We start from the raw sequence: 7678 nt of genomic DNA on the forward strand, positions 1-7678 counted from the left end.
AGCCTCAAATCAGTCTCCTGTCCTGAGCATACTGGTGGCAGTGGAGTGGAGATGAAGAACTCTCCCCTGTTACCAGAGTTGGCCCTGAATATAAGAATATCTTCCCACGTCTAATCTCAAAAGGAGAGATTGTTGTGCTCTTATGTCACTCTCAAAGTGGGAACTGGGTCTGCAACATAGCAGTCATAGCGGAGGCTCCACTTCCCATTCTACTTTTGCAAGCCCTGGGAAACACAAGTCAGCCGTAGCCTGAGCTCTGTTTGGGATAATATGCAACTATAAAATTATCACGATATGAAGGATCTTGGTCACCAACATCTAAGATGAAAAGAATGAAGAGAAACTAAAACTAGAGAAATATGACTGCTTTTGCTAACTATCATTGAAAGTCTTGTTGCACCATATGGTATCAGCTGGAAGCTTTTCAGTGAAACAAATACAGAACTACAGTGGCCCAATACTGATATATTCACATTTTTTGTAGTTTCTTATTTTGGAGAAAAGAGAAGTGGTCCATGAACCTCATGAACTTCATGAGTTAAAGGACAAACCCTGGTCAAAATAACTCCAAGGCCCCCTATAGTAGATACCAATGTAATTCCATGTAGACTAAGCACTGGGTTATACAATGTGCTTGTTTAGGCCAGATAACAATTTCACTTTTATCTGAATCCAAAATAAGCAAATTTAACAAGCTTTGTGTTTTGGTAGTCTTCATTTGAATTCATTTTGTTATGTGTTTATGTGTTTTGTTTTATGTGTATTATAGACAATGGTGACTGTATCATCTACATGGCAATGTACATTTTTTCAGTACTGTGTAACAATAGTACCTAATGGAAATGTATAAAAAAGTGAAACGAACACAGAACCCTCTGAAGCACCTTAACAAACTATGGCGTGTGAATGGGGACAATTGAAAAGCTCCATATGAACAAAATGAACTCTTCAGATAAAGATAAAAGATAAGATAAAAATAAGCTAATTTTAAGTTATGTTATGTCTGACAAGTAAATTCCTCGATGCCATGAGCAGACTATTGTTCACTTTAACCCGTTTAACCCTTCTGAAACTCTCTAAAATCACAAATCTTGTCCACATTGTCTGTTGATTAGATACAATCAGAAAAAAGTTAAAGAATTGGATAATCCTCCTAGATGAAAAGTATTCAATTACATTTTATTTATTTAGCGTCTATTACAATACAAGTTGTCTGTAGGTGCTTATTACTTAAACAATGGCAGGTAAAAACTCCTCTAGCAGGAGAAAAACCTTAAGCCAAACAGTGGGAAGAACCCCCCCCCTCCAGTGGAAAAAATCCATCAAGGGAAACACTTCCTTGAACAGACTAGTTGATGTGGGGTTGAAGCATCAACTTGTTTAGATGAAGCTATTGTTGAATGCTCAAGGACCATAAATGGACAGAAACAGTCTAGATAACAAATTGGATTCTTTAGTCGCTTCTAAACTTGATCTACTTAATCATCCATCATTGAGAGCTATGAGATTCCAAAAATGGCCTCGCTATAAGAAAACAACTTTGTTTGTAAAAGAACCCTTGAAATCATTACTTCTGAAGTTATGGCACTACATGACTCAACGAGCCATATGAGCCTGCAGCAACCTGGCTAAATTGCTGAAAAGAAACCTGGTGTTGCTCTTCTTGTCCTCTGTTGATGATGAATAAGAACTTCTCTCTCTGCGAAGGACTTTCTCATTAATTATTTCTCTATCAATCCAAACAAAATGAGTCTTCTAAATTAGTGAAACACCAATTCTTAAACATCTGCAATGGAGTACACAGCTTTAACTAAAACCAAGGAACTAGTCTCGCTTGACTGACTGCCTTCGGTTTCACACGGGCTGCATTATCAAGTTTTTTTTAATACATGCAGGCTGTAGCTTTGTAAACTAGATAAGTGACTTCTGTGGTAGTAAAATAGAGGCATCTGCTGTCTGTTGCATAAAATAATCCTGGAACTTGGTGATTTGGTCATAGGCATTTATTTTGTCCTATGTAATTGTGATGTCCTATTTTCCGTTTAAGTTTCTAATAATTTGATTATATTTGCCCACCATGCATTTTAAGGCATTATTACAGAATTACAGTATTACAGAAATGTCCTAAACGACAGTATGTCCATCGGAAAGGTCTTGGATATGAAGTCGTCATCTGACCATTGAATACATGTGAGGGGCTCTGTTGTTAAGTTAAAATATGACCAGTCTAGTCAGCGCATCTCTTATTCACAACTGTGAAATGAAATGCCTGAGAGCTGAGAGGCCCAGCGCCTGGCCGTGCTCCGGATCCTCAGAATCATTTTTCTGTTCAAATCATCCAGTGAATAGTTAATGAGTGAGCTTTGTTTGTTGCGTGGGCAGCACTGTGAGAACGTAAGGTAATATGGAGCATTAATTATGTAACACAACACGCAGACTCTTACGGCCCTCTACATCAACTACCGCCCTCCCCTCCCATTTGCTGGACTCTGAGTGTCAAATATATATGTTTGTACGGAGTACGCATGTGTATATGGGCCAGCACAAAAGCAAGAAAATAAATGGCCTGAGGGCAAAAGAAACAATGGAACAGTAAAAATACAAAGAAATCGAGATTGCTGGAGATGTGGAAATGATTAATTCATTGTTACTTTTGTAAAGTTTTCTAGTATTTGTAATGCTGATACTATATGCATGCTCAGATTACTTTAAAAAAGTGAGTAGTATTTACAGTATTATTATTTACAGTAGTATTTTGTAGTATTTACAGTACATATGTTTGATTTATAATATTTGTCAAAAGATTCATCAGCCTTACTGCATATATAGTAGCAGATGTTACAAACCTGCAACATTCAACAAATACTAATTCAAAACTAAGCATGAGTATTTTTATTATGTTATCCAATACATTGTTTTTTCCTAAAGTTTTCGTTGCTCACTGTAGAATATCCTGAGGGGTTCAAAAGATGAAGTTTATAAAGTTGTATGCTTCATATGAAGAAATAAAATGATCAGCAGTTTGATTCTGTCAAATGTTTTCAACTATACATATATATATATATATATATATATATATATATATATATATATATATATATATATATACACACACACACACACACACACACACACACACACACACACACACACACATATATATACAGTTGCCCATAAATTGCCCACATACATACATACACCTTTATTTGGGATAACAATTCAAATTTAAAAATAATCCTGAAAAACATGAGTAGAAATCATATACTGTGTAATTATAAAACTAGCTAACCATAATAAGGTGCAAACCTGAAAAAAATGAAACAACGGTCAAAGAATGAAGCACAAATTCACACTGCCACCTCCCTCTCTTTGCATCCCTCCTCCTCTCTTTCTAGTTCAGCAGTTACACAGTTTGAGCCCAGGGAGGAAATAATTTCCTGACGCTACAGGGGAGCTTAGTGACCGCAAGGTCCTCCTCTGCTGGCTGAAGACTGCATGCAACAGATGGCTGGCATTGTTGGTTGGAGACTGTAGTCTGAACTGCTGTATGGAGTTCATTTCTCCACTGCCACAGAGTCCAGCTCAGCACCGACCAGTGAAGCCTTAGGCCGCCCTCCTGATGCTCCTGCTGACTGTCTTTCTTTCTGATGGATTTGCTGTCCATACTCTTTGTAGTGAAGGGATGTGTCTTCCTTTGAGACAGAAACATTAATAGATATGTGTGTGTGTTTGTGTGCTTTTTTATTGTTTGGATTAATCCCTTTGAAATAAACTTGCAATTGAATATTTCTATATTGTGACATTAATACATATAAATCATTGTAAATGAGCTGGATTATGGTCATAAGTGTGTCTTATTTTTCCCACATTTATTTCAAATGATTGAATACCATATTACGCAACCGCATAATATGATATAGTCAATGAGATTTTAAAGCAGATATTTCGTATTTTTATTCTCCTGCAATTACCTAATGTTACAGTAGAGGGCGCTAAGTTCTCACGCATCGTCTGATGTCTAAAGACACAGTTTGAGGCTTCATGTGGCACCAGAAGAGCACTAGATTTACGCCTCAGAGGTGTTCCTAATGTCTCTTTGTCATTGCCATATTGATGCATTACCATTTCATTGGTGAGAAAAGGAAAAGCTTCTCTAGGCTATGGCCAGAAACAAAACTACTTATCCACTGCAATTCAATAATTAAACACATGCAATTAATGAAAGGGAATTAGTCCCCATGGTGGGCTCTGCTCAGTAGAGGCCTGAAAGAAATGGTAAGATAATGTTCTGTTTTTATTCTCCTCTCCTATTATAAATTGTCATACTGATGTAGAAATGGTATGAATTATGTCATTTGTACAATCACAGAAGCTCGAGCACTGAGGGTTATACTGCTGGGAAAATTCGGAAAGTGCTTGGCATGTATTGCCTTTTATTGCTAAAGTTTAGACAAAGAATCACTGTGATGACAGTTATTTCACTTGACAGACTCCACACATGTGAGAATCTTGAGACTGGGATGTTCAGTCATTATTTTGACCTACTGGGCGATGGAAAAATGGATTCTGTCACTCCAGTTAAGTGAGATAGTCGTCTTGGCTTGGTGGGATCTGGTGTCTGGTTTGATGTGACGAGAGATTCCCCCAGAAGACAAGTGAATGGGTTGGGAGGGATGCTGAGGCTGAAGTGCTCCGACAGCTATTGGTTCTGGTGAATATTTCTAAACTTTGGGGAAGAGAAGGTACCGTAAATAAACTTGAATTGGGACAATGCTGACATGTTACCTGAAGCCCACAAGTGACTGTTTGCAATGTTTAAAATGGGGCATTCGCCTGACTGTATGGGATTTTGCACCGGAATAGATGCTAGATTTTTTTCCATCGTCTATCTGAAATAGACGAGCCATCATCAAGCTTGTTTAGAATTACTTTCTTTTAATTTTACACACTGGAAATGCACAATGTGTACCAGTTATTCCTGTGAAAGTGACAAGAATGCACTGAGCTGCAAGATCTTCCCTGATGCTGCTGCAGAAGTTGAGGTCTTGACTAAAATAACTGATCAGCTGAAAGGTAAGAGTGGGAAAATTGGGAACATTTTTAATAAAACGAATGATGACATATCTTTGAATAATTTGAAAAACTTAAACTTAAACTTACCATGCCATCAGATTTGAAATGAATTCACATTTCCATGAAGTAGCAAAATGTGTCAGTTTCAGCATCTAATATGTTATTTATGTTCTTTTAGGAATAAAAATGGGTTCATGAAATTGTGGTCTTTGCATTCTTTTTTTTACTCATATTTTACACAGTCTCCCAACTTTTTGTAGAATGAGGTCTCTGTGGATTATAAAGCTTTTTTATGGGAAATTTGGGGTGCCAATTACTAACCTGTTGCCCTAAAAGAGGTCTTTAATTGCCTCCCAGCTTTGTTTGCTGTGGTGAAATGTATGTATGTAATATGAAGTAACAGCTGTGTTGAAATACAGTCTTTACAGCTGAATGATTTTAATTACAATCACAATTTGTTTAGATTTAGAAAGCCAGGTTAGAACATTTTCTGTTTGTATCCTAGAGAGCCCGTATCTTGAACCCAGTAGTATCAACATCTTCAACCTCTCCCTGCAACAGACTGCTGTCCACACCGCTGTCGCATTGGCCGCCATCGTTCCTGTGCCCAAAACGTCTGTCATTACAACCCTCAATGATTACTGTGCTGTCACCCTCCCACCAGTTTTTGGCTCTTTGTGGATTTTAGCAGTGCCTTTGACACTGTAATCCCCCCAAAACGTATACAAACTCACCAATCTTGGATTCTCCACCACACTATGCTTATGGATCAGGAACTTTCTGACCAACAGGCCTCAGAATGTCAGGATGGGGAATCTGACATCCCCACCCGCTCCTCCAATACCCTGATAAAGTTACAGGCAGGAGGTTCAACTTCCGGTGGGGTGGTGGGCTGACAACGACCTGGTCCTCAACACCACCAAAACAAGAGAGGTCATCATAGACTTCAGGAGGACCAAGAGCGTCATACGAACTGTATGACTCTCCACTCCACTCTATATCGGTGGAGAAGCGGTAGAGAGGGTGGACTCAGTCAAATAAGCCTAAGACTTTTGCACATGACTGAGACTTTGGATAAATCCAATATGTCTTACTGATAATTGAACCACAATGATGTCTTTTGATTCCAGGGAGGGAATGCAAGGTTGTACTGTTTGGCTTGATTTCAATAAAAACACATATAGTTTCCATAGAAACATTGTATATATTGTATATTGCAGCATTTTTAAAATTGTAATTGTTGTGGGAAAAAGTATAACTCTATATAAACACATTTTAACCACTAGGTCACTGCAATATCTAAGACTGAAATAGTATAGTAATGGTCTAAAGACTTGGTAATATGGGTTGAATTAGTGAATGATTTAATTATCTTTTGCATGAAAAAGGGTCAAAATGTACATCTCAAGTTTCAATGCAGGAGTGACACAGAGACTCCTCAGTACAGCGGTTTTACAGAACATTTCTCAGTGTTCTTCAAATAACATGCTGTTCTCAAAACAACATATTTGCAGCTGCAAGAGACAGCTAAACCCCAACTGCACAGACATAATACTGGCCTGAACTGAATGTACTCATGATGACCTCACAGAGGGACCTAATATTTCCATCACAGTAATAATAAAATAAATTTCAAACATCAGACTGCAGAAAACTCAATACATTCCTTCGCCATGTCATACCACAGAGGTAGGAAGAACAACTCAGCAAGCATTTTAATGGGGTCCATTGAGATGTAGGAACAAAGGGTAAAATAGGTCGCGTACATCCAATAGCTCAACAGGTGCTGGTCTCAAAGCATAGATCCAGGAAAAAACAAGAGATGAGGCCGCACACTTTTGCTCCCCAGTGCAGATTTATTTAGCACATCACACGTGACGTTTCGAGCGCATTTTGCTCTTCTTCAGACAGTCCATTGAGATGAATAAATGAGCTGAAAAATGGGTTTCATGTTGGCTCCATGTGAACTCCTCACAGGGGTTATGCCCAGGTGTGATGAAGGGGCATGGGGCCAAAATTTGTGTTTTATCTAAAACCAAAGGACAATCCTGTATGGGCTTCTAATTTTCAGCCTATTTATGCCTTATGTGGGTTTTTGCATACAAATGTTGGGAAGGCATGGGAAGGAAGCCACCTTGACATTATACAAAAAAACTTGATTTCACGCTACCCTCATTCCCCAAACAGCTGCAAACGTATATAGCTAAACATAACAAACTAAGAAAGAAAGGGTGCAGGAAAAGAAAGGAATGATGGAGGGGCTCAGTGTAACCTTTTCACACCTTTTGACCTAGGCCAGATTATCCATATACTGAACAGGGCGAGCGCCCAGGGACACCAGGTGCCCACCAATGAGGGGGCACCAAATCAAATGACTAACTGGACCATATATGTCATATTTTGTTATTTTCTCTATATATTTGCAGGAGCAAACAGGTAAAGCAGTAACCAATTATATAATAAAAATACATGAAAATAATAATAAAATAAAAAGAATTGCATTTGAGTGTGTGCCTTAAAAACGTAACAACCTTAAATCTAATAGCCTACACATTGCTATTTTATTAATGTTCTGTTCCCTACCTTCACATCAGCTCATTCAGTA

This window comes from Cololabis saira, chromosome 7 (assembly GCF_033807715.1).
Source record: "Cololabis saira isolate AMF1-May2022 chromosome 7, fColSai1.1, whole genome shotgun sequence".
Classification (NCBI taxonomy): domain Eukaryota; kingdom Metazoa; phylum Chordata; class Actinopteri; order Beloniformes; family Belonidae; genus Cololabis; species Cololabis saira.